Below are 27167 nucleotides of genomic sequence, written 5' to 3'. Positions count from 1 at the left end.
TTTGGGGCCAAACCCAGGCTGCTGCTCCATGCTCAAAAAAAAGGAGAAGGTGGGGATCCTGACTCCTTACTGATGGCTGGTCTCATCTTACCCCGGCATTCTTGGTGCCTTCCCACCTCAGGCTTTTCAAAGGCTGCTGCACTGGCCTGCCTCATTCCCCCCCAGGCCCATCTCAGCACTCCTGGGTACTTTCTCAGCCTTTGTCAGACCCCTACTTCTCTATTACACAGCCCCCTGCTCCTATTTGGGCTCTGGTTGCTGTGCTAAGGATTTATGTATCTTGTGGCTCCCTTGTTTTCTCTCTTTCTGCAGACGAGACCACAAGCTCCATGCAGGCAGGGAGCCCCACACTCCCATGGGTGCCTGGCACACAGTAGGTGTGCGATAAATATCGAAAGTGTCCTTGGGTCTGAGCGGAACTAAGAGAAGGGTTTCTCCTTCAGGTGTAGCCCATGTCCAATGAACCCTGTGTGTGCTGGGACCTTTCCTATGATGAGCAAAGTGGGCTTGGGTGGGGCCCTTGCTTCTTGCCCACCTGAGTCAAAGCACCTGACATACATCATCTTGTTTAACCTCCCCACCACCCAATAGGATGCATCTTAATCTGCAAGGGCCACCATATCAAAAGATCACAGACTGAGGAGGGCTTAAAAAGCAGAAATGTGGGGCGCCTGAGTGACTCAGTCGGTTGAGCGTCCGGCTTCAGCTCAGGTCATGATCTCACGGTTCGTGGGTTCGAGCCCCGCGTCGGGTGCTGTGCTGACAGCTCAGAGCCCAGAGCCTGCTTCACATTCTGTGTCTCCCTCTCTCTCTGACCCTCCCCTGCTTGTGCTGTCTCTCTCTGTCTCTCAAAAATAAATAAAAAGAACATAAAAAATCTTAAAAAAAAGCAGAAATGTATTTTCTCATGATTCTGGAGCCTGGAAATCCATGATCAAGGTTGGCAGGGTTGGTTTCCTTGGAGGCTTCCCTCTTATTGGGTCTTCACATGGCCTTCCCTCTGGGTGAGTCTTCATTTCCTCTTCTTATAAGGATACCTGCCACATTGGAGTAGAGTCCGTCCCAATGACCCTGTTTTACCTTAATGACCTCTTTAAAGACCCTGCCTCCTTATATACACTCATATTTTGAAGTACTGAAGGTTAGGTCTTAAGGACTTAAAATACTGAAAGTTAGGACTTTAAATTGCTGAATTGTATTATGATCCTATTTTTCAGTTAAAGAAACTGAGGCATGGGGAGACTGGGTAGTTCACCCAGGTCCACAGCTAACAGGGGGCAGAATTTAAGCCACAATGGCCTGACTCTACGAGCTGAATGGGGAAGCACTGTCCCTGCCCCACCCCAGCCAGCAGAAGAGGACTTGGGCCATTGGCCTCTTTCTGCAGAGGAAATCAAGCCCAGAGGTGACATGAGTTGCCCAAGGCCACTTAGCTGACAGATGGCGGAGAGCTCCAATCCAGGTGTTCTGGCTTGGGGCCCAACTTCTTTCCATGGCTCCAACTCTCCCTCCATAGGCAAAGAGGCTACTGATTGGTTCCAAGAAGTCAAGGACAAGTTTTGGAATAAAAAAAATAAGTTTGATGGCATTACAGGAAGGGGAATGAAAATATGATTCCTTCTGGCGCCTCTGACATAAGCCTATTATGAGCGGCTCCTGCGGTTCGGACCTGCCCCAGGCAGATCTGGGAAGAAGGAAGCGGAGTTCACCTCCCTCCCAGGTCCCCTCACCTCTCTACCTGCAGCCCCCTTTTCTTGCACGAGCAATAGATGTCATAATACTACGAGCACTTTCTGAATGATCACACTGTGTGCTAAGCGTTTTTATGCATTAATTTATTTAATCCTCTCAATGACTCTACAGGGCAGGGAGTGACATTATTATCATCCTGTTTTTATATAGAACAAAATCAAGGCCTAGCCATTCGCCTAGAGTCCCTGGGGAGAACTTGGTGGGGGCGTGATGTAAACCCAGGCAGCTGGCTCCCAGCCAGAGCTTGCGCCCTTTCCTTCACCCTGTGAGGCGGACAGCTGATTGGAGTTTAGTGAGCAAACCCTCCCCAACTCGTCTTTCACTCGTTCACCTGTGTTCATCTGCTCGTTTATCCACTGAGCACTTCCGGCACCTCCTCTGTTTGTCCTGGCCCCGGGCCAGCACCAGGTTCCTCCTTCTAGGGCCTCCAGTCATCCAGGGCAGGAGATCCCTTACAGAGACGGTATGGACCCTGTGTAAAAGGAGTGCGTCCCGAATGCACGGGCCACAGAGGGGAATTCACGGTCTGGGGAAATCAAGGAAGCCTGGACAGGGGCAGTGACAGATGTGCTGGCTCATGCAGGGTAGGGAAGAGTTTGCTGGGTGGAGAAGGATATGGTCACTGGTGCATATGGAACTGGGGTCAGGCGGGTAGGAGGAGAGCCCAGAAGTAAAGTTGGTGGGTGCCCTGCTAAAGAGGGGTTCACCTAAGAGGCCATGACATTTTAAGGCCCCATGATCTTCAAGCAACTTGATCTTCAAGCGCTATAGTAGCTGGTCTTCTACTTAGTCTGAAATCTCAAGTCCCCACTGTGGCCTAGAAAGCTCCACATGATGTGGACCCCCAGCCCGGACCCCCCAGCTTCCAGCCCCATCTCCCTTTCCTCTGTCCTCCCCATGTGTCCCCAGCCCCAAGTGCCTTCCTGCTCTCCCCTGAGCAGGCCAAGCATGTGACCTAGACATCGGACCGGCTGCTCCCTCTGCCCAGACCCCTCCTCCCCTCTAGCATAGTTCTGTGTAATCAGCTAATTACATTCAGCGGAGCAGTAGCCTGGATTCCAATAAACTCTTGTTAAATGAATGAATGAGCTCTACTTTATTATATTCCAATTCATTGAAAGTAAGTATACAGACAGCTCTCAGCTGTCCAATTGTGCTGAGTAATTAACCAGGACACACTGCTCCCCTTCGGGTGCCCAGATCACCCCATTAACTCTGGGCTGTTCCCCGGCTGCCAGCACAACCTCCCAAGCAGGGCTGGGCTGCAGAGGGAGGCCGCTTAGCAACAGAGCAGCTCCTCAGCCCGCGGCCGCATCTAACAACCTCTGCCACAAACACGTCTCAGCCACAGAAAAGAAGCCGTGAAATTGCCTGAATTGAGAGGCTGACAGGAAAGTAAAAGGGGCCTGTCAAAACCCAACCTAAACCCAGAGACAAAAGGCAATTCCTTCTAGCACTTTCAGCATATTCCTGATGCTGGAAAGTCGGGAGAGAAGTCTCTCCCACTTTGAGTCCTCCCTACACCTCCCTTCCCTTCTGGGGGAGGGGCTTTGGAGAGTCACAGGACTGCCGGATGACCACAGCCTTATGACAGCATGCAATCCCTGGCCGTGTTATCCGGGAGAGATGTTGCCGACACATTTTGGATGGTCAAAATAGTAATAAAAGTCTTTGATGAAAAAGACCACACACACACACACACACACACACAAATCCTATTTTCTTCCCTTGGAAGTAAAGTGTCAAATTAAGTTGTTTAGATATTTATGAATTCATTCATGTCCATCTATTTCTCATCTATTTCAGAACACCACACACACACACACACACACACATACACACACACACACACACAGCAACAACTGTGGGCTCCCAAATCTTGCACTCTACCTTGGTGCTGAAGTTTCCTTCTTCCATTATTATTCTTCTTTCCTGTTGAATGACAATATTAGCAGATTATAAATAAATCAAGGCCCTTTTCAGCAGTTGCAGCTGAAAATTCGTTTTCCAGGTTGAGCCTGATTGCAGAATGTCATAACAGACAGGGGGAACAGCAAAGCCTCTTACGCTCAGAACCCTGGTGAAGAAACTGGGGCTTAATGAACCCTGAAACAGCTACCCTCCTCTCCCCCTATAAAGAGAAGAAAACACATGGCTCTAAATTTCAAGTGTGGGAACCAACAACTGGTTGTAAAATTGTTATTTAGAGATAGTCTTTGGGACGGGCACTCCGGAGAGCAGATGTCTTCACACCTCAGGAAAGAGGATTTTCTCTTGGAAATAGCTCAGGTAGCCCCTCAGAAATGCTGGCGATGAAATTAGGATGCCAAGTTTCCAATGATTCTGTGCATGCGGATGGGGGGTTTTACACACCCAGAGTGTCCAATTTGCATGAAGCCCCTTGGGGGCTGGATGATTGTCTGGCAGTCTTTTCAGGCTCTACCGGCAATGGGCTCAGGAGGTTTACTCCTCGAAGATTGCAAGGCAATGTGATTTCCCCATATTTGCAAATTGGCAAGCTGTGAAGTTGTTGAAAAGGCAGATGGGGTTTGGAGAGCCCAGAGCGGTTGGTGGCTTGAAATCCCAGCTCAGGGGTGTGCTTTTAGCCAGTTCTCCATTTGAACACTAGATGGCGCCAGCAGCCTTCCGGGCTGGACGCCTTCTCCAGCCTGGCCAGATGCAAGGAGCAGGCTTTCGCCTGCGGGGTCCGTAAAGAAAGAACTTTGGATACAAAGCCTCCCTTCGCTTCGGGGCCATGTAGGATGGGGTGTGTAAGGTGATCAGTGATGTGTCTTGGGGTGACAGCTGGTGAGCTGATCAAAAGGTTAAGAATAACTACTTTGCACTGCCATACATTGCTTTCCAGTTGCTTCTTTCTGGAAAGGACAGGTTTCCTCACTGAGGCTCTTCATCTTGTCTGTCTCCTCAGTGGCACAGCCAGCCCTCTCTCAGCTGCCAGACAGCTTCCCTGAAAGAAGGGCTTCCCTCTGCTTTGGCAGAAACCCACTTGATGTTCCCTAATATGCATGTTCTCCTTCTCCCCTGCTTGACATGGGGGCTCTGTGCAGCTAGGGACCTAGTCACACACACCCACAGAACAGGGGAAAACCCTGAGAGTCTCTTTGGAATGCTCAGCGGGGGAAGCTTGCCCACCTCCCAGTTTTGTGATTCATACCTGTGATGTGAATGCCATGTTTGGTTTTCCGACATTTCCTGCAAATCTGGGAGGTGTCTCCATGCACAAAGGGGCATAAAGAATGATTTGTACAGGACCTACCTCAAGTTCAGATAGGAGTTATGTCGTGTTTTCATTCTTGGTCAGTACCAGGACTTTCTGTTTGTTTATTCTTTTTTTATCCTCATTCTCCATGGGCAACTGTTGTGTTTCATAGATATCCTTGAATCCACATCATGCATAAAACCATGTTGTATTCTTGAACATGCATGTGTCCAGATACACATGTAAGGAGGAGTATACTTAAAACTGACACACACGCACACACATGCTCACACACCCCTAATCCAGCATCAACATTGTGAATTAGAAATCCAAAACTTGAGAAGGATAGACAAAGAGCTCAAGATTTCATATTAGGCTGGGTCAGAACTTGACCTTCATCCGAGGGATCTTGACTCACAGGCCAGTCCTCTCACCAGAGCACATATTTTTAATTCACATAAATGATTTATTAGGGGTCTAAAAAGAAAATCAGAAGCCATTCTAGGTCTTTCACACAGAGGGAGTTTAATACAGGGAATTGATTTGGCTACTGATGAGAGAAAGAAAAGATAAACATGATGATGTGGGGACCCAGGGGTTATCTGTCATGGGAAGCCACCACTGCCAGGCCAGGGCTGAAGAACAACAGCAGGAATGTTGTTTGAAGTTTGGAGCTTGGGCTTTTGGCTGGGCTCCAAGTGAAGACTTCCTGGAGGATGTGAAACAATGGAGGAGGGACCATCCGGAAGGAGTTGGAACCACAGAAAAGGCACACAGGCTATGGGAGATGCCACAGGAAACAGAGGGGGAACACCCTGGCTCTCCCTTCTCCATACCCCCTCCCCCAATCTTCTACCAGAATTTTCTACTGTCTGGACTAACCTGGAAGCTGGGGTTGTCATTCCCTGTGATACAGAGAGATTTGGGAAGAGCTGAGATGGATTGAAAACAAACTGAAAGTTAATGGGCAGAACGGTGGTATGCTACAGCCCTCATTGTGCGTGCGTGTGTGCGTGCGTGTGTGTGTGTGTGTGTGTGTGTGTTTAGTATGGTATTATGGTAAAGTGTTGGCTTCCTGCTTCAAATCTCAGCTCCATTCACTAGCTATATAACATGCACAACCCCCTGAACTTCTCCATGCCTCTGTGCATTGGGAATAATAAGGATGTATGTATACTTCCTGGGATTTGTAAGGATTGAATGAGTAAGTCTATCTTGAGCACTTAGAATGCCACCTGACACAGAATAAATGTTCAGTCTCACATACCATGTTTTTTAAAGACCCGTTCATGTCACGTGCATGTGCACCCAGTTTGCTGCCCACGTTCCCATGGTGTGCACCCACCACAATTCATTTATCCAAGGATGCATGAGACAATGCCTATCCTCTGTCCACTTTCCTCTGGGATGGCTGCAATGCCGGATGTGTTCTGAATTCAGAAAAGATTATATTTCAGGAATAGAATCGGATAGCTACATGTAACTGCTGTGTGCACGTGTACTGAAATCTAGGATGGTACCTTTAGGGTCAGCTTAAAAGCAGTATTACTTTGAAGGGTTTGTCAATGAGATTTGAACCAAAGGCACTTGGTAAAATGCACTTGGCTCAATTTTACATCTTTCATAAGTGAAAATAACTTGGTTCTATTCTTCTCTAACAGTTTAAGTTCTTTAAGGGTAGAGTCTGTGTCTCATCTAACTGACTGCATCCCTCCTGACACCACAGTGGCTCTGTGAGTGAAACGTTGTGATCCACAGAGGAAACTGAGGTTCAGAGGAGTTCAGAAGGCTTTTAGTGGCTGAGCCAAGGCTGAACTCAAGCCTGGGCTAGGTCGTTCCACTGTGCTGCTTCTCTTAAGGCAGTAGCAGGGAGCCTGACCCAGGAGCAGGAGGTTACTTTGCACTGATGGCTGGGAGCATGTGTTGATTCCATGGGCCTGAAGTGTGGGTGAGGAGGACCAGAGTCTGTTGCAGACAGCCAGAGACCCACAGACAGAACCTGGGATGGAGTCAGAGCCAAGAGTGTATGAGATGTGACTCCGGGTCTGGAAACATCCAGGGAGATGCTGGGAATTCTTGCCCAAGGGCAAGGCTGGTGGGTGGGGGAAGTAGGCTCATAGGTCCAAGGTCTTGGTGGGAGGACAGATAATTGGCAGCTTTATGAGATTTCATTGAGTGATCACCGTCATGCCCCATTGTGTCTTTGTAAATGATTGTGTTTTGTAATTGAAAGCTCTTGAGACTTCTCCAACCGGAAGATCTGAACTAATTCATTGGCTCAGCCAGTGTAGAGTGTGGTTCATTTGGGCAACTGCTTGCATTTTCAAGGATGGATGTGGACCATTTATCTATGCCTTGTTGTCTCAGCAGGTCTGGAGTCAATGCTAATGAGAGCAGATTCATTTTCCTAAAGCACCATTTCTATCATGTTGCTCCTGGATTAAAACTCTGCAATGACAGCCCATTACACTCAGGGAAAAAGCCAAATGCCACATTTGGAATGGGATCAGTGTCTTCCCTGTCAACCCTCAGGGCCTGCCTTCCAACCTGACCTTTCTCCACCTTCCACACCCATTCTAAGTACATTTCTTCATTCATTAAATGCTCCATGAGTGCCTACTGTACACTGGGCACTGCTAGGTTATGACTATTAAGACTTAGGCTATGCTGTGGTTTCAGTATTTCTCTCCCCCCCCCCAATTTGCACATCGAAATCTTAATGCCAAATGTATGGTATTAGGAGGTGGCGCCTTTGAGAAGTGTATAGGTCATGAGGGTTGACTGATCCCTCATGGATGGGACCCCATAGAGCTCCCTCACACCATCTGCCATGTGAGGTTACAACAAGGATGTCAGGCTACCACCCCGAAGGCTTCCCTAGGACCCGAGTGTGCTAACATGCTGATTTTGGACTTCCAGCCTCCAAAACTGCTTGGAAGCTACCCAGTCTCTTTCATTTTTGTTATAGAAGCCTTGACAGACAAAATCTGACTACAAATAAAAAGGAATGTAATACACAGTGTGTATTAGTTTCCTGTGGCTGCTGTGACCAAGTACCACAAATTTAATGGCTTAAAACAACAGAAATGTATTCTCATGGTTCAGGAGCCAGAAGTGTGAAATCAAGGGATCAGCAGAGTTGGGTCCTTCTGGAGGCTCTGAGGGAGAATCTATCCCAGATCTTCTCCTAGCTTCTGAGGACAGCTGGCAATCCTTGGCATTCCTTGGCCGTCGGTGGGATGGCTCCAATCTCTGCCCCCTTCTTTATGTCACCTTCTCTGTGTCTTCTCTCCTCTTATTGGGACATTTGTTCATTGGATTTAGGACCCACCCTCATCAACCACCCTAATCTCAAGATCCCTAACTTAATTACATCTGCAAAGATCCTTCTTCCAAATAAGGAAAGATTCACAGATTCCAGGGCAAAGGCACAGCTTTTGGGGGTTCACCAATCAACTCACTGCAGTGCTTTAACTAACAAGGACTTCCTTCTTTTCACTTTACAAGAAGCCTGGAGGTCTGCAGCTCCTGGCCCTGGTTCATTCCCTACCTCTCTGTAGTTCTGTGGGGCTTTCCTTCACCCGGAGCCCCCTCAGCTCATTCTGTCATGTCTGCATGGGGGCTGGCAGCACCCATCACACCTACCCCTGTTGTCAGAAGCTTCCTCGGAAGGCATCTCCTGCCCTGGAAGAAAGGCTGAGAATAGGAGACTTGAGCTTTTCCTGCTTCTGAGGCAGAGGTGGGTGAGACAGAGAGGATTAGGTGTGAACATGGGGTAGCGTAGCCCCCCATGTCTATCACGGGCAGGATACACAGTGCTCCTGCCCTCAGGAAGCTGAGCATCACTGCCTTATTCAGCCCCCATATCCCTCATAACAACCCTGCCTTAAGGTTTGTTTGGCTGCAAGAAATGGAACCCAGGGGTGGTGGACCCTGTGATGCACTACCCGGAGTCTTCTTCAATGAAGGACCTGCTGGCCCAGCTGCTGGACCACTATTAGCATACTGTCTCCAACTGTCAGACTGCCCGTGGACTGACTTGGCTCAGAGAGTGGCTTTGTCCGAAGTCATGAGTTTCCTAGATAGTCTTACATCCAATGGCTGACCCATATAGATCTGGCCTTTTTGGTCCAACTACAACAATTCTGAAATGGTCATTCTCACTCCAGAACTTCCCACAGCATTACGTGCTGAATTGTGTGTAATACCTTCCCCTCTCCTGTCCCCATTCACATGTTGAAGCCTTAAAGCCAGAATCTCAGAATGTGACTGTATCCAGAGATCAGGCCTTTAAGGAGGACTTTATGGGTGGGCCCTTATCCAGTGCAACAGGTGTCATTATGAAAAGAGGAGATTAAGACACAGACACACACAGAAGGAAGGCTGTGGGAAGATATCAGAGGAGGTGGCCGTCTCCGAGCCATGGAGGGAAGCCTCAGAAGAAACTAACTCTATTGACACCTTGATCTCAGACTTCAAGCCTCCAGAAATGTGAAAATTTAATTTCTCTTGTTTAAACTCCCCAGTTTGTGTTTTATTATGGTGGCCCAGCAAACGAATACACACGGATTGGCTGAGGCTGTCGGTCTGCACCCCAGCTTGGCTCCTCCCTCTGTCCACTTTTGCTTCTTTCTTTCCCTTGCCACAGTCTCCCCCACAACATGGTGTCCACTTACCTCCATCTCAGAGTCAGTTTCCTTCCAGCTGAAGGCATGTGGGGGTTGTTGGGAAGATACAGACGAGAGATCTCAAATACTGGAGGGTGGGAAGCTGGTAGGATATAGTGCTTGCTGTCCCTAGTGCCTGTCTACCTTTCTGTCTGTCTGTCTCCATTTTCCTCTACCTCCTCTCTTACCTTTACTTCTCTCTGAGCATTGGCTTCAGTCTGCAGATTTTCCCTGGAAATTTACTCACTCTGCAGGTTTCTCTTTGCAGGTGCCTTCAAGAGGACCAGCCACGCCCTAGCCTGAGATGCTGGTCACCACTGCCATTTACTTTCTGGGTTTCTTTATTCAAAATCTCAAAGAAATTCAGTGTCCTGGTGGTCTGGGGTGGGGCTCCTCCAGGCCTCTAGGGAGCACAGTAGGGGAAAGAAAGGATACGTGGTGAGGCCTGTGAGGTCACGTGTCCAAGACAACTCTTTGGTATTTTACTGAGGCCGCAAGGGAGGTGCAGGACACTCTGCTCACTCCCGCTTACCATGGGGAGGTGCTTCTCTTATACTGCCTTGTGCTGCTTTTGCTCATTTCCCCAACTTGATGAGAATTACAAGGCCTTGAAGGCCAGGGACTGTGCATTAGACTTCTCTGCATCCTTCCTCTGTCCTTTGCACCTGAACCATGGCCCTCAGCCAGACCTCCCTTGGAGCTGATGCTAAGTGTAGCATCCTTAGGATTCAAGGATGGGGGGCAGGGATTTCAGATCAGTTACATCCTTTTCTGCTGTGACCACAGCCTGTCATGTGAAGTGTGCCAGCAGGGTGTGAAAAGCAGGGGTGCTGTTTGGAGGCAATGATTCTATACAACATGAACTTACTTAATGGCTATTTTTTTAAATTGTTGTAAAATATACAGAACAGAATTTACCATTTTAACCATTTTAAGTGTACATTTTAGTGGCATTAAGTCCATTCACATTACTGGGCAACCGTCACCACCATCTGCCTCCAAAACTTCATCTTCCCCAGCTGAAACTCTTTCCCCATTAAACCCTAACCCCTCTCCTAGAAGGTCTGGCAATCACCATTCTGCTTTTTGTTTCCATGCAGCTGACAACTCTAGGTACCTCATATAGGATGAATCATACAATGTTGGTCCTTTTGTGACTGGTTTATTTCACTTAGCATCATGTTTTCAAGTTTCATCCTTGTAGCCCGTGTCAAAATTTCCTCCCTTTTAGGGGTGAATAATATTCCACTATAATGTATGTGCCATATTTTGTTTACCTGTTCATTTCCTAGTGAACACTTGGGAATGGCCACCAACAGCTCTTTTTAAGAAAAAAAATTAAGTTAGCACTCTACCCTATACCGCAGGCATTGTACTCAATTCCTAGCATGCATTACTTAATCTTCCCAGTATCATTATCTTCTTTTAGATTGAGAAAATTGAGTCTTGGAAAAATTAAGGAATTTTCTCCCAGTCACCCAGTAAGTAAGATGCAGGGTCAGATTCCCTCTCAGGGCTGTGTGGTGCCAGAGTCTAGAAGCTTCCCATCCCTTGCTTTAAGGAGCATCACAGTAATGCAATTAGCAAACTCTCAAATGGGAAAATCATAGGATGACGACACACCTTTTAAAGCAAATAAAGTGGAAGGAAAAGAAAATGAAGGGAGCCTAAAGAAAAAAGAGATTTAATAGCCAAATCAACCAAATGAAATGATTATGCTTCTTTGGATTCTGATTTGAAAAAATCAACTGTTCAAAGCAGTAAACAATTGGAGATTTGAACAATGGCTGTATAATCTCTGATTCTATTAAATTATTACTATTATCATTACTATGGTATACTAATGGTATTGTGGTAGTGATTTAAAAGGAAAGAGTGAGCTTGGAGGTGCAAACAAATATTTTTTTAACGAACTTTTTTTTAATAGTTTATTTTCAAATTGGTTTCCATGTAACACCCAGTGCTTCTCCCCACAAGTGCCCCCGCTCCATGACCATCACCCCCTTCCTTCCTCCCCCTCCTCCTTCAGTCCATGGTTTGTTTTCAGTATTTAATAGTCTTTCATGATTTGTGTCCCTCAGTCTCCCCAACTCTCTTTCCCCCTTCCTCTCCCTATGGTCCTCTGTTAGGTGTCTCCTGTTAGACCTATGAGAGCAAACATAGGGTTTCTGTCCTTCTCTGCCTGACTTATTTCACTTAGCATGACACCCTCGAGGTCCATCCACTTTGCTACAAATGGCCATATTTCATTCTTCCTCATTGCCATGTAGTACTCCATTGTATATATATATACCACATCTTCTTGATCCATTCATCAGGTGATGGACATTTAGGCTCTTTCCACGATTTGGCTATTGTAGAAAGTGCTGCTATGAACTTTGGGGTACACAAACAAATATTTAAAGCTAAAATTTATGACGTTGATGCCTAGAATTTGCTTCAACATATTCCAGGAGAGGGTCTGGGTGGGCAAGGGGTAGGGAGCAGATACAGATTAAATAAGATTGAGTTTGTGTTGATAGTTGTTGGAACCTAGAGATTAAACCAGCTTTAAGCGATGTAGCAACCGAATGCAATGTCTATATCTTGCTTTCATCCTGAAGCAAAAAAATCAAAAGTGAAGAACAATCCAGGAGACAATAAGGGAAATTTAATCTCTGAAATTTTGATTGATATTGAGAAAATATTGTTAATATTTTTGGGTGTCAAGATGGTATAGGGGTTATGTTTAAGGAAAAAATGAGTCCCTACTTTTCAGAGGTACATACCAAAACAGTTATGGGTGCAATGATATAATATCTGCAGTTTGCTTCAAAACATTTCAACGGTAAAAAATGGGAAGAATAAGTGAGGATACAGATTAAAAAAAAAGATCAACCACGTGTTGCTAATTATTGAAGGTGGATGATGGGTGATTGGGGTTCATTTTACTATCATGTCTACTCTTAAATATCTTTAAAAATTTCTACAGGAAGAAGCTGTAAAGCAAACCCTGTGAAGAAATAGTGTCCCATTGCTACAAGTAGGAAAACTGAGGCTTTGCGAGGTTAAGTAACATGTCTGAGGTACCACAGATGGTTGGGGCAGAAGTGGAAAACACATTGATCCCAACTCTGGAGACAGGGTTAACTACTGGAACACTGGCCGTTCCCACTGTCCAGAGTACACTCTCTTCTGCTAATAGTACCTTGACTTTTTTCAGGGAGACCTCCCTCCCCAATTCTTAGACCATGTGAGAGAGAGGCTAAACCCAGTTTGTCCAATGGATTTCAATGAGACAATGCATGTTAAATGCTTAAAACAATGGCACACCAGAAGCACTCAACTAACATTTACTGAATGTATTATCCCCATTTTATGGGTGAGGAAATTGAGGTGCAGAGAGGTTAAACAATGTGCTCGAGGGCATATGGCTGGGAAGTGGTAGAGTTAGGACCCTAACCTAACACCACACTGCCAGCCTTCCCTTCAGAAAGGTAAATCGCCTCCCAGTCACACAATGCAATCCGAACTTTTCTGCCTGATCCCAAAGCCCAACTTCTTCCCTTAGTATCATAATGCAATTGCACATTACCATGGAGTTAGATTTGGATTTTGCAGGAAATCGGGAACCATAGAATGGTTGGGGGGCGGGGAATGATGTTCCCATTAAAATCCTATCATTTTTCAAAGAAGGGGTGGGTTCTTCACTGTATTTACATGAGCAGAGGGCAAAAACAAACCCCTATATCACCCCCCAGAGGCCACACCTTCGTGTGGTTTACACTGTGTGCCATGATGCACAGAAGTAGGTTTCATTTCTGTTTTTAGGGAGAGAACTTCCTGTTTGTCCCCACTCTGAGCCCCTTGCAGCCGGACACACTGGTGACCAGCCTACACAACCCAATTTTTGCATATCTTTTCTTTTAAGCAGCCACAGCCCTTATTTATTTATTCTGGTAACAGTCCCCTTTCTATGGCAACTGAACCTCCTCCATTCCATGTGTGTCTGTTGTGGGTAATGATCACGGGTCCCACTTCTTCTGGCCAGGAACCCAGTGGTGGGTTCATGGAGTGGGAATATCACCCTAGTGAGAATCAATCAAACCTTCTGGGATTTCACGTCTGGCATTAGGAGAGAGGAGCTTACTTGTTACTGAGACTGGATGATGCCAATCTGAGCCTGTCTGTGATTATACTCACCCCCGCCCCTTGACTCCCCCCACCCCAAAGCCACAAGGAGAGAGCTCATCTTCTGCAACAAGGATGAGCCCAATGTCCCAAGAAAGACAGGAAAAGAAATGGACACAGAGAGACACACTCAGGGAAAATAATACTGAGTCTCGGCATCCAGTCATGCCTAAGATCAATTCCATTTCAGGAACTCCCAGATCCTGGAGTCAATAATAGTATTTTTGCTGAAATTGGCTGAACTTGAGTACCTGTTGCTTGCAACCTGAAGAGTTCTGGCTAAGACTTACTTCTACTCCCAGAGACTTTATTATCCACCACTTGTTTTTCTGGCTTTTCTCACTTCTGACTTTCACAAATAATAATAAGTCAAGAAAATGTGTGAAGATGTAACTACAAGGAGACTGATGGTGAAATTATTTATTATAGTAAAAATTTTGGAGGAAACTTAGATATTCTCTATAAATGGATTGTTCATCTGTACAATATCCTAGTGTTGCTACGTCTGATAAATGATGGGTAAAAAGCAATAATATTAGTGCCTTGACTATGATACTCATGCAGAGGCTCAGCTCCACCTAGAATTCCTCATGGTTATGTATGAGGGGTCCCCATGGTGGCCCCCACATAAGTTCAAGCAGAGGCTCACTTGTATTTTTCAGCTCTGGCTTCATCTTTGAGATTCCACCATTGCCCCAGGCTCTATGGGAAAACACTGCTCCTCTGTGTGCATCTGGGGTAGCTGCCCTGACCTTGGACATGAGCTGGGCTAGGTCTATGGGGGAGGGTGAAGCAGGGAAGGGAGCCACCCTACAGCGACTGTGGTGTTTATGTTTCTTTTTTCTCTGTTCAACAACAAGCTTCCCCATTTCCTTTCTTCTGCTGAGAGATCCCATGACTCAGGCCACAGGAGCAGAGCCACCACCCAGGCCTGCTCCATCAAAGCTCCTTCTCCCCCTGCCAACAGTGAGCTGTAGTGACATGGGAGTGAAGCAGGACCCATCCGGCACCTTCCCTAGGACTGATCCTGGGGAGAAAGATACTCTTTTATCTATCACTTGATTTTGCTGTTTTATTATAGAAGGATATGATTCAGGAAAAATCAGATGGAAGAAATGCATAAAGGAATGCTATAGAGAAAGAGTGCAGAGTTTCCATGCCCTCTCTGAGCGTACCACTCTCCCCACATCCCTGTGCACCCACCAACTCAGAAGCTCCCTACTCTTTCTTCATTGCAGTTTCCAAGCTGGAACTTGCGGGAGCTAAGCCTCTAATAAATATCCAGGGGCTCTGAGTAGCCTGTGTTTTACCAGGTGGATGGAGACACTAAGAAAGCTGGCTTACAGATGATAAAGTTAGAATACATGCACAGAGAGGACCATAGAGAAGAGACAGAATCTTGACAGTGTCCCATCTAGTTCCTGGTTCTAGATCTTTCCCGAAATTCCACTTCAGAGGACCTTGGACTTCAGAGGACACCTTGGAATCCACACAATCAACTCCCAATATTTGCTTAAGATCATTTTAAATGGTCTTTTCTTGGGAGCAACACAAAGGGTCGTAAGTAACGCATACACTGTTCTCCTTTCTTCAGATACTTGTACACAAAACTCCTTTTTTCCATAGTCACATAAAAATAACTACCCCTAAGCAAACCAACACACGCAAACCAATCCCTGACCCATCAGCACGAAGCCTGGCATCATACCTAGTCACAAGAAATCCCTTTAACTGCAGCCTAGAACCCACAATTCCTCTTACATTAAGTCTAAATATAATAAGTAATAGTTGAGAATGCTAACTTGTTCAAGGTTGTCACATATGGAGAAAAGAGGACAGCCAGTATTTAAGCCTATCTCCAGCTACATAGAATGGTGTTTAGACATTTCCTAGGCTGGGGTACCTGGGTGTCTCCATTAAGTGACTGACTTCAGCTCAGGTTATGATCTCGAGTTCCCATTCCTGAATTCGAGCCCTGCGTCAGTCTCTGGGCTGACAGCTCAAGTCTGGAGTCTGTTTCAGATTCTGTGTCTTCTTCTCTCTCTGCCCTTCCCCCACTCATGCTCAGTCTCTCTCTCTCAAAAGTAAATAAACATTAAAATTTTCTTAAATTAATAAATAAGCACTTCCTATATTACTAAACTTGTATATCAACTGATTTTTCAGAGCTTTATCTCAAAGAAGTAATCTGTGAAATGTTTATGGTCCTGGGGGTGAGGGGCTGAGTAGTCCCCTGACTCAAGTTCCAGCAGCCAGCACCCCTTTGGTTTGCCTGGCCCTTCCTACCACCTGCTGGGCTGGGGAGAGAGGCTGAGGTGACCCTACATCTGCCCCCTTCCCAGCTGCAGCAGAGGACCCGGCCTCACACTCACCAGCTGAGCTTTAAGGCCTTTCCAGGCACTAGGCTAAAGGAAGACAATTCAGGGGCGCCTGGGTGGCTCAGTCAGTTAAGCCTCTGACTTCGGCTCAGGTCATGATCTCACATTTGTGGGTTCAAGCCCTGCGTCAGGCTCTGTGCTGACCGCTCAGAGCCTGGAGCCTGCTTCGGATTCTGTGTCTCCCTCTCAATCTGCCCCTCCCCACTCATGCTATGTCTCTGTCTGAAAAATAAATAAAACATTAAAAAAAAAAAAAAGGAAGACAGCCCAGAAGTGAGGGGACATAGGCCTGGTGTGCAGCCCAGGAGACAAGCCCCCCCAGGGTGGAAGGTGAAGGGGACCTGGAGGAAAGGGACTCTCTCACACATCTGCTCCTTGGCTGAGGGCTGCCTCACAGGTCAAAGGAGCCAAGAATTGGGAAGCAAATGTCCTCGAATTGCTTAAATAGGCTGAATGCTGCCCAGTCACAAATTATCTCTGGGCAACTTTCTGTGTCACTCATGACCCTTCAGATTCAAACCCAGAAATTGGAACTCTGATTTCTGATCATACAGGCTTGGGACTCTCAAGGTCTGTGTCTTGGCCGTGAGACCTCTCTGGCCTTTGCCAGACTCTTCCAGCTCAAGCACTCTGAGCTTGTATGACTCCTTGGGTGTGTAACCTTGGAGGCAGTCACTCTGGCTCTTCACACCTCAGCTAGTGTGTTGACAACCTTCCTGGGTGGTGTGTGAGGGAAACAGCTGAGAAACACCTCGCCGATGCCAAAGACGACCAGTCGTCATCCCTCAGTGAGAATCCTCTGTCTGGTTCTCCTTCCAACCCAAGGAGCAGGCAGGCCTTCAGGAGGGCTCCGACAAGGAGGGCCGTGCTCCAGCCTCCGCCCTCTCACCAACCTTCCCTCCTCACTTGCTAACAGACACGCAGTTCCCTTTGCTGTAGAAATCAGCCCTCTGCTTAGGCTGTCCTATCTGCATACCAGGGTCCGTGTTCCACAGATGGGCACATCACAGATCGTGGTCTGTGACCTCAGCAGGCCTGGGTGCTTCCAGGGAGACTTCCCATGAGCCTCTACTAGCTGCTTACCCACCCTGCTCACTTCCCCTCCATCCCAGAGGTCTCTCTAGGGAGTTCCTCTGCTTGTCCAGGGCACTAGTGTGCTGACTCCTCAAGAAAGCCAGCTATTGTTTATGATTCTGCCTCTTCCACCATCTGTATTGTCAGAGTTCTCCCAAGAAGCGGAACCACCAATAGGATGTATATGTGTCTGTGTGTGTAAACATATATGGATACATATATCTATATATGATCTATATCTGTTTCTATCTTTCTGAGTCGACAGAGAAGTTTATGTTCAGGAACTGGCTCACATGACTGCGGGGGCTGGAATGTATGAAATGTGCAGGGTGGCCAGCAGGCTGGAAACCCAGGGAAGACCCGAGGTCGCTGCTCCAGTCTGAAGGCAGTCTTCCTTGGTGGGCCTGCGTCTCTTCCCCTTATGGCCTTTAACAAGGTAGATGAGTCATTTTATGGAGAGTAATCTTTACTCCAAGTCCACTCTTTCAAATATTTATTTTATGTAAAAAGTATCTTCTCAGTGCCATCTAGACGGATGTTTGACCAAATATCAGGGCATCAGGGACTAGACAAGTTGACACATAAAATAGGAGCCACCACACCACCAATCACAAGCGTGGTCCACAGTTACTACACGTTTATCCAGTGCCAGTCAGTGTACTGTGTTCAGCACATACACTCTCTTATTTAATCCCCTCAGTAACCCCATGACATAGATCCTATCATTATCCTCATTTTACAGAACTAGGACGTTAAGGACGGAGTGAGTGGCAGAGCTCTGATTCAAACCCAGGTCTCACTACTGTAGAAGATTATGCCCTTAATCTGAAGCCTACATCACCTCCCAACCTCTCCCCCTATTCCCCGTTTTTATACTGTCTATAGTTGTACACATTACAATCTGTCTGATCAAACAAAACAGAAACTTCTCATTATCTCTTTCTGCTCGTTCCCAAGGAAATGCCTTGGAAAGAGATGCCCATCGTTGGTGTCTCCAGTTCTTATCCTTCCTCAACCCACAGCATCTTGGTGTCAGCCTCTGGCATGATGAGGCTGACCAAGGTCCCAGATGGTGTTCATAGTTGTGGCCCTTTCATCTGTGTATTTGTTCTAACACAGTAGTAATTGTTCATTGTTTTAGAAAAAAATGAGAAAAGCACTGCTGGTCAAGACGGTGTTAATATAAACAACCATCTGTGGCACCCGTTCTGCTATAAACAGTAGCAGCTATAAAGCTTTTAAAAACTAAATCTGTAAAAAGGCATAACGGGGGGCACCTGGGGCGCTTAGTTGGTTGAGTCTCTGACTTCTGCTCAGGTCATGATCTTATGGTTCATGAGTTCGAGCCCCACATTGGGTTTGCTGCTGACAGCCTGTCTGCACAGAGTTCACTTCAGATCCTCTGTCCCTTTCTCTCTGCCCCTCGCCAGCTTGTGCTCTCCCAAAAATAAATAAATATTTAAAAAAACAAAAACAAAAAATAAAAAGGCCTAACTGAACTCACAAGTAAGAGAATCACTTTGGTAGACCAGAAGCAGAAGAGCAGTGCAGAGCAGTGAGCAAAGCTGGGCCCTGGTCCTGCTGGCCCCTGGGCGAAGGCAGGCGGAGACGGGCAGGCTCTGGCTCCTGTGTGTAACTAAGCTAGTTTGGCTCTCAGGAAACAGGGACTAACATAATCCAGGTGAGATAGCACAGGGCCAGACTTCAGGTTGAAGGTAGAACTTACAGTTTCTCCACTTAGACAAGAGGCTGATTAAGGCTCCCTGCAACCACTGCTTGGGTCTATATGTTAGGTGAAGCTCAATGACCTGTTGGGCAGTGGCCAGCACAACACATGAACCAGGACCTGAAGTGAGCCACAGTCTCGCTGAGAGAACCACCCCCGTCGTCCATGGGTAAGAGCTACACTCATCAGTACAAGGCTCAGTTAGAGACAGGGCTGATGGAGGAACTTGAAGAACTTTTAGATAAGGAAACAAAAAGAGTGGGGGGAAAAAGAAGAAAAGGGAGAAGAGAGAAACGTATCAAGCTTAAAATGACTTTGTCAACCAAAAGTCCAAAAGACACAAAGAAATCTGTCTTGAACACATACTAACCAATAAATCAACTATTGATTAAATTGATCACCTCAGGTGGAACGGAAATAATAAAACAGTCTGAAAAAGACTAAATATGTTTAAGGCATTTATTTAAGAAAGTGAAGGAATAATATGAAATAAATAAGGATTAGGGGCGCCTGGGTGGCTCAGTCAGTTGAGCATCTGACTTTGGCTCAGGTCATGATCTCGTAGTTCACTGCTGTCAGTGTGGAGCCTGGTTTGAATCCTCTGTTCTCTGTCTCTCTTCCCCCCTATCCTCCCGTTTGCTTTATCTGTCTCTCTCTCTGTCTCTCTCTCTCTGTATCTCACAAAAGTAAATAAAAACACTAAAATAAATAAATAAATAATTAAAAATTGTGAAACAAAAGTAGGAAGAAATAAACTTTAAAAAAGATGGACATGAAAATAATTGTAATTAATTATTAAAATTAACAACTTATAGTATATATTATATATTTATATTGTAAGACTTAATTAGGAATCTTTGAAATATAAATTACAATCCCTGAAAAAAAATCTAATGAATTGGATAAAATCTAAATTTGGTGCAGTATGAAAAGAATTGAATGAAAGATAATGCCAGGGAGTTTACTCAAGACATAACACAAAGGGACAAAAGTTTAAAAGTAGGTAAGAACACGGGTGTTTGGGTGGCTTGATTGGGTAAGTGTCTGACTTCAGCTCAGGTTGATCTCGCAGCCTTCTTTTTTTTTTTTTTTTAAATGTTTTATTTATTTTTGATACAGGAGAGAGGGAGGGGGAGGGTCAGAGAGAGAAGGAGACACAGAACTGCAAGCAGGCTCCAGGCTCTGAGCTGTCAACACCACACTGCGCAGTGTGGGTGTATTAATTAATTTTATCCTCACAAGAATTCTGTGAGATAAGATTCTTATTATGCCCTTTACACGTGAGGAAACTGAGCGAGGGGGAGTTAGTACTTCCTGCCCAAGGCCTTACAGGTAGTAAGATGGGAAGTTGGAACTCAAACTACAGTATCTGGCTCCAAACGCTTGTAACCACCACTCTGCACTACTCCTCACTGTAGAGAGGTATGTGGAAGGTACTGAGGGAAAATAACTAACCACCTCGATTTTATCCCCAGCTCAATTAACAAATGTTTTGGCACACAAAGATGAAAACTTAATGTCAGTTGCAGACATTTGCAAAAAGAAATATTACTGTATATTTCAACAAGAAGAAAAATGAACTCTAAAAGAAAGAATAGAACCAAGAAACAATGATGAATGGACCATCTGGGTTGGTAAGCCTAGTGTGAAATATAAAAACATCGAATTGTTAAAGGTGAGATGAAACAAATGTCAACATAACAAGATCGGTAGGAAAGGATAGTTACAATTGATTTTTTTTTTCATATTTTATAGGAGGAGAGAAATATTGGGGGGTTTATTTTTTTAAGTTCATTTATTTATTTTGAGATAGAAGTAGGGAGATGGGGTAGAGGGTAGAGGAGGGACAGAGGATCTGAAGTGGGCTGTGTGCTGCTGGCAGAGAGCCTTGTGTGGGGCTCAAACTCAGAAACAGTGAGATCATGACCTGAGCTTAACTGACTGAGTCACCCAGGTGCCCCAGGGTTGTTGTTGTTGTTGTTGTTTTAATTACAGCCGAAGATAATCATGATTCTGACTTTTAAGTGCCCACCAGTCTTACTAGTTGCAGCATTAATCCAGCCAGTAGGTCAGCACAAAAAGGTACAAGGAGAGGAAATGGACATTTAAAGAGCCAGATTGATGGCAATCTTTTTGGGCTCCTTCTAGAGTCTTCACTCAAGCCAACCTGCACCTTAACACCCCATTGTCTTCTCAGTGCCCATGTCCCTGGGAAGTCTTCCAGGCCCATCCTCTCTGGACTCAATCCCTACAGCACTGTCATGAATATCTGACTCTTTTTTCTGCCCCATGATTTTTCCTTGCAGGGAGGTCCCTTCCTCCCAGCACTTTGGGATTCTGATGGGCTGTCAATTAAAGGACAGCCTTCCTCCCCCCACATAAGTGACATAAAACTCAGGGAGGGAGCAAGCCAGAGTCCCGCATTTACAGGACACAGTGACTGGTCCAGGAGTGGGCCAAGGACCATCATGGGCCTGAGAGAGGAAGGTCTCCCTCCTTCTGAAGGACCTTGACTGGTGCCAATGGTCATCCCCTTCTCTGCAACATGGAAGAACAGTGTCAGAGAAAGAGGCCACGCAGGGGGAAGCAGAGCAGAGAGACGACCAGAGAAAGCCCTGATTAGATCACGAGAGTGCCCCAGATTTGAACTGCGCCTGATGTCAAATGACTCTAGCATTTGAGCGTGTACATTTCCTTCTTGTTTGAACTACTTTGAATTTGGGTTTCTGTCACTTAAACCAAGAGTCTTGATCAACTCAGCCTCTACATTTGAGGACAACTCATTTGACACACAATGTTGTTGCAACCCAAGGAAGCAGGTTCCTCTGAATGTCCCCCTTTTTCTGCAGAAAGCTTTGACTCAACTCTGCCATACATCAGGGCAATCAGGCCGGGCTCCTGGTTTCTTTCAAATACAAGCCTCTCCTCTTTTGACACCTTTTTCTTTCCATATGGTCGATAAGGCTTTGATGCCAAAATACTTTAGAGGCACATCAAATCGCTTAAGGTTGCTTATGCTGAATTTCTGCCACTTGCTGATGTTGTCTAAAGCCTCTCCCTCTGAAAGATAAATGTATACATACGACATGTGTGTACCAACACTCCCTTCCCTCTTCACCTCTCCATCTAGAGAATGGGTGTGCACAGCCTCACCACCCCACTCCTCAAATACCTCCTGAGCCCGGCACCTCACGTGAAGATAGATCTCGCAGGTTCAGGAGCCCTGCTGAGAAAGCCCTACTTAAGGCCTCAGGGGGCCTCAGCATTTAAGGCACCACAGGGTGTTTTCTGGTGTAGTCTCCCTTCCCAATTGGAGATATTAACTCTCATCTGAGATCATAACTCAAGGAACTGGGGAGCAGAAGTCACCACCTTACTTAATCACATGTTGTATCATATGACCGCTCACTCCAGAGCTCACGGTGGCTCACTAGTGCTCTGCATATCCAAGCCAAACTTTTGCCAGAAACTTCCCTGTTTAGGCTAATTACTTTCTGCACATTCTCTCTCCACACTGCCAGACTGGATGTCTGACCTGCTTCCCGCCTCATAAAAATACCAAGCTCATTCTCCTATCCAGGCTTTTGTTGCTGATGTTCTTTCTGTTCCAGAGCAGTCCCTCCTTCCTCCAGTCCTACAAAGCCCACTTCAAGTTCCACCTCTTCCAAACAGCCCTCCCTGAATCTTGCCTCTATCCTCTCGTCTACTATTTATTTATTTGCCCCTTTTCTGAATAAGTTGTTCCGGAATGAGGACCACACAGCTTATTATCCAATTGGGGCATTTTGTGGGATTTGAATCCATCTTGCCTCGTCACTGGAACACGTGCTTCTTGAAGGTAAGAACCATTACTCACCCATCTTTTATCCATGCTCCCCTCCCCCACCCATCTCAGCATCAGGGAGGACTAGGCATGCCGGGGAATTTGTCTTAGAAATGCAGATTCTCTGAGTCTCCTGGAAATTCTGACTTACAAATTTGGGGTAAGACGCTGGGATCTGTATTTCTGAAAGTGCCACGTTGCAGATTTTGCTGAGGCAAGCCTGGAAAACAAGGAGTTAGAGTCAGCATATTGCCAAAACCTAAATCAAGACACATATCTGACAAGCTCAAGTGTTGTTACGAGAACAAAGCACAGGATATTTTAAATATAGTTGGGCCTGGAAATTACAGGGTGTGAAGTTTTCCCGCCCTTGGTGATGTGGCCCCATTTTGGAGGTTATTCAGTGCCATGGCTAGGAGAATGGGCTTGGAGTCTGGCATGGGTTTGACTCTTGCCTCTGACACTCATTTAACATCTCTGAAATTCAGTTTCCGGGGCGCCTGGGTGGCTCAATCGGTTAAGCGCCAGCTTCGGCTTCGGCTCAGGTCATGATCTCACGGTTGTGGGTTTGAGCCCCGCATCGGGGTCTGTGCTGACAGCTAGCTCAGAGCCTGGAGGCTGCTTTGGATCTGTGTCTCCCTCTCTCTCTGTCCCTCCCCTCTTCACACTGTCTCTCTCTGTCTCTCAAAAATAAATAAACGTATAAAATTTTTTAAAAAATGAAATTCAGTTTCCTCGTCTGTGAGAAGAGAATAATAACAGGACCCACTTCCCAGAATTGCTCTGAGAATGAAATACATTCTTGTACACGAAGGACCCACTCCATGCCTGGCACAGGGCACATATTTGTTACATATTTGTAACAAGTGCCTGTGGATAGTAAGTTACTGAGGTGGGAGCCCTGCCAGGTCCTAGGAGGAGGTAGGCCAGTGGAAATACTTTCCTAGAGGGACACATTCTCCATTCCTTTTGAGAAGGACCTCTTGGGGGGAGATCTTAATCCTTATGTGAGTGCTTTCCCACCACTGAGGGGACAGGGAATCCAAAAAGCATGAAGTCACTGAAATCCAGACTAAAGTCTGCACTTAGACAAGTCACTAAATGCAGAATACTTAAATATTCTATTAGTGATCATCATTATTATCATCATCTATGCAATAATAATATTATGCTCCCAGTGTTGTATCCTTGCTGAGTCAGAAAACATTTTCTGGGATGCTGTGGGGGCCCAGTCAGTTAGGCATCCGACTTCGGCTCAGGTCATGGGTTTGAGCCCTGCATCAGGCTCTGTGCTGACACCTTAGAGCCTGGAGTCTGCTTCAGATTCTCTGTCTCTGTCTCTGTCTCTCTCTCTCTCTCTCTCTCTTTCTCTCTGCCCCTCCTGGCTCACTCTCTCTTAAAAATAAATAAACACTAAAAAAATAAAACCAAGAAAACTTTAAAAAAATGTTTTCCTTTGGCAATCCATATTTATGCAACATTGCAACTGAAAATTATTGCTTGTTTTGAGGGGCTGTGTGTCCGCTTACCTTACTTTTGGTCACAGGAGATTGAAAGCCTGATCTTCTCTGCTCCTAATGCCAAAGGGAAACTGTGACCAAGACCTGGCCTGGACAAGGACACTGTGGTGACCATGCAGTTCATTTCAGACAGAAAAAACCCAGGCTTTGGAAATGCGCTGGCTGTATCTTACATTAGGCAGGTGGTCAAGACCATAGTCCAAGGGAGAAATGGGCTTTTTCTTGCAGGCAGTAGGCCAATTGGTTGTTGGATTAATGGATCAGTGGGGTTTCTCTTACAGGCAATGAGACTCCCAATCATTTTGGATCAGAAAAACAACACGGTCTCAGTCTAGGCCGGAGGAAATTTTCCTTTTGCTTCAGAAGACCAAGAGCAGTTGGATCTGTATTGTCATGAGAGGAGATGGCTGGGACGTGCCTTTCTGGGGGAAGTTCATGGTCACAGGCACCACTTTGGGAACAGAGGTGCCACAGTCTCGTGTCACCTGGAGTTCTGTCAGGGAGGTGGGGGTACTGAGCTCAAACAGTAGTTATAAAGCCCCGTCTGTCTTGGCTTCTGTTGCCCTGAAATTCAATGAAACCTTGCAGGAAGAACTTAGCTGAGATTTGTCTTCTCTTGGACTAGGAGTCTCAGCAATAAACGCCAACAAAGAAGCTGGGGGGAGGGAATCAGAGAGTCCTTCTGGAAGGGGTAGTGCTGGGATGGATCCAGCTCATGTAACTGAGCCAAATGCTTGTGGCTGGCTTGCGGAGTTGTCATTGACCCCACAGTCCCTCTCATGGTTCTCAGAATTGACACTTCCCAGTGCCTTACAAGGATAATTTTGGGGTTCAGAAATTCTTACTTCCAACCCCCCTTCAGGTCCACTGTGGACTACGTCCCTTTTCCCTTCTTCATGTAGGGCCATCTCCCCGACCTCAGCTTCCCCTGTGGCCACACCACATTCTCCCTCCTCATACCCTGACACATGCTCAGAAATGACAGGCTTCTTGTGGGTCTAGTCTTCCAGGAGCACAGTTTGCCAGAGGCACCCTGGAGCCAAGTGATGGCCTCCGAGTGAGCAAGGGGTTATTGCAGGCTGGAAGGTGAGGGCAGCTTCCCAGCTTTTTCCTCCAACCTCAGGAGCAAGTCAGTGGCTGGCAGGTCACATGAGGTCCCTCTGACATCTCTGGTCAGGAATGCAGTTTACTGGGGATTCTGAAGCAAAGAGGTCATTGACAAGAGGAAAAGTCATTAGCAGGCAGGGCGATCAGCATGTACCCAGGAACCTCCATCTTCCTTAGCCAGTTATGGCTCTGCCTGTGTACCCAGGGCTCCTGTGTGGGCATCTGTTGGGCCTTTCAGGCCCCTGAGACCAGGCAAAGCAAGGCTGTGGCATCCTGGTCTTGTCTTCAAGTCCACAAATCCTTGAGTGTCACAAATGAGGGAGAGGAGAAGGTGGCTGGAGGCAGATCCATAGTTGCATTTTTGTTGACTGTGCCAACATTTATGGATTGCAAACATTCTTTGGTGAAAAGGTCCAAGAATGGAGGTCTACTCTTGAACTCAAAGTACACTTGTTCCTGATGCAAGCTCCTTGCTCATGACCCTGGGTTCTGCTCATACACATTGTTATGTTCTCTAATATATGCTATGTTCAGTTGTGGCAAGGCTGTCAATTTCTGCTGGCTGCCAGCCCCTCAATCAGGGCTATCTTGGCCCAACATGCAAAGGACACTTTGCATTCTAATACATGTACTGATTGGGAATATATTCATCCCCCTGGGACGAGAAGGTACTAGAACAGTGCTTCTTAAACTTGAATGTGTCTAGGAATTAGCTGGGGCTCTCGTTAAAATGCAGATTCTGATTCAGAAAGTTTGGATGGGTGTCAAGATTCTGCATTTTCAGGAAGCCCCCCGTTATGCTGATGACATTGGGACCAACAACTTTGGTTGTGCCTCCTGTGACTGCACGTTGAGAAGAAAAATTTCAGGAGGCTCAGCAGCTATTCCAATGGGGTCAGGACTTGGGATTTCCAGAAACAGAGGTCTAAATAGCACCTTCATTATAATGGCCAGCTGACTCCCTGCTGGAGCCACTTAGCCCCCCACCAGCAGGCCCAGCTTTGTCTGAAGCTTGGGTACACAGTCTCTTGAGAGATACATAAGATGGGTGCTTGGTTAGGGCCTCAGGGGTTGTTATTTCTCCTCTACGTGTCCTGTCCTCAGTGTAAGATTCTCCTCTGCATCCTCTCAGCTTCCAGGGCCAACTAGTCTCTGCTTCCCCACCTCTTGGAGTGGCCACACCTTCCTGGCAGCACCAATGAACAGAGATCTCCTCTTGACTTCCTGAAGATTCATTGCAGTGTCACCTTTCCTGGGACCCAGCTGAGAAGAGTAATTCTGGCTCTTCTAGGCTGCTGCTGTGACCTGGGGTACGTAAATACGGCATTTGTCACAGTGTGGTTGCGATTATGCACTTCTGTGTCATTTCTGCAGTCCTTGACGGTGGGGAATAAAAATGCAGTGGCTGGCCATACCGTATATTTGTTCCATCATTTATGCTATTCATCTGGTCCTTCTTCCTCAAGAGGCCCCACCCTCACTTCCTTGGAGACATTTCTAGGTTAAAGAGCTCCAATTTCTCCAGCCCCCACCAGACCTGTTTAGGAGTGTTGAAGATATGCACTCTCAGGCTTGGCCATGCATTTGAATTAAAGGGGAGTTTTGCGAGTATTGACTCTTAACCTCAGAGGCTCAGACTTACTTGGTCTGGCCCAGGAAATCTGGGTTTTAAAAAAACTCCTCGATGATTCTCATGTGCAGACAAGTTTGAAAACCATGAAGAGTCAGGA

At 46.3% G+C, this 27167-nt stretch overlaps 1 long non-coding RNA gene across 1 annotated transcript; it reads left to right on the top strand.

The window, feature by feature from the left end:
* Positions 1–15287: 15287 nt before the first annotated feature.
* On the top strand, positions 15288–26856 carry LOC115285861. The gene is made up of 3 exons (XR_003905722.1): positions 15288–15369; positions 20463–20662; positions 26570–26856. It is a non-coding gene; the product is annotated as an uncharacterized LOC115285861 (long non-coding RNA).
* The last annotated feature ends 311 nt before the right edge of the window (positions 26857–27167 follow it).

The sequence above is a fragment of the Suricata suricatta genome, chromosome 1, assembly GCF_006229205.1.
Source record: "Suricata suricatta isolate VVHF042 chromosome 1, meerkat_22Aug2017_6uvM2_HiC, whole genome shotgun sequence".
NCBI classification, from domain to species: Eukaryota; Metazoa; Chordata; class Mammalia; order Carnivora; family Herpestidae; genus Suricata; species Suricata suricatta.
This window is presented reverse-complemented; position numbering and strand designations above follow the sequence as displayed.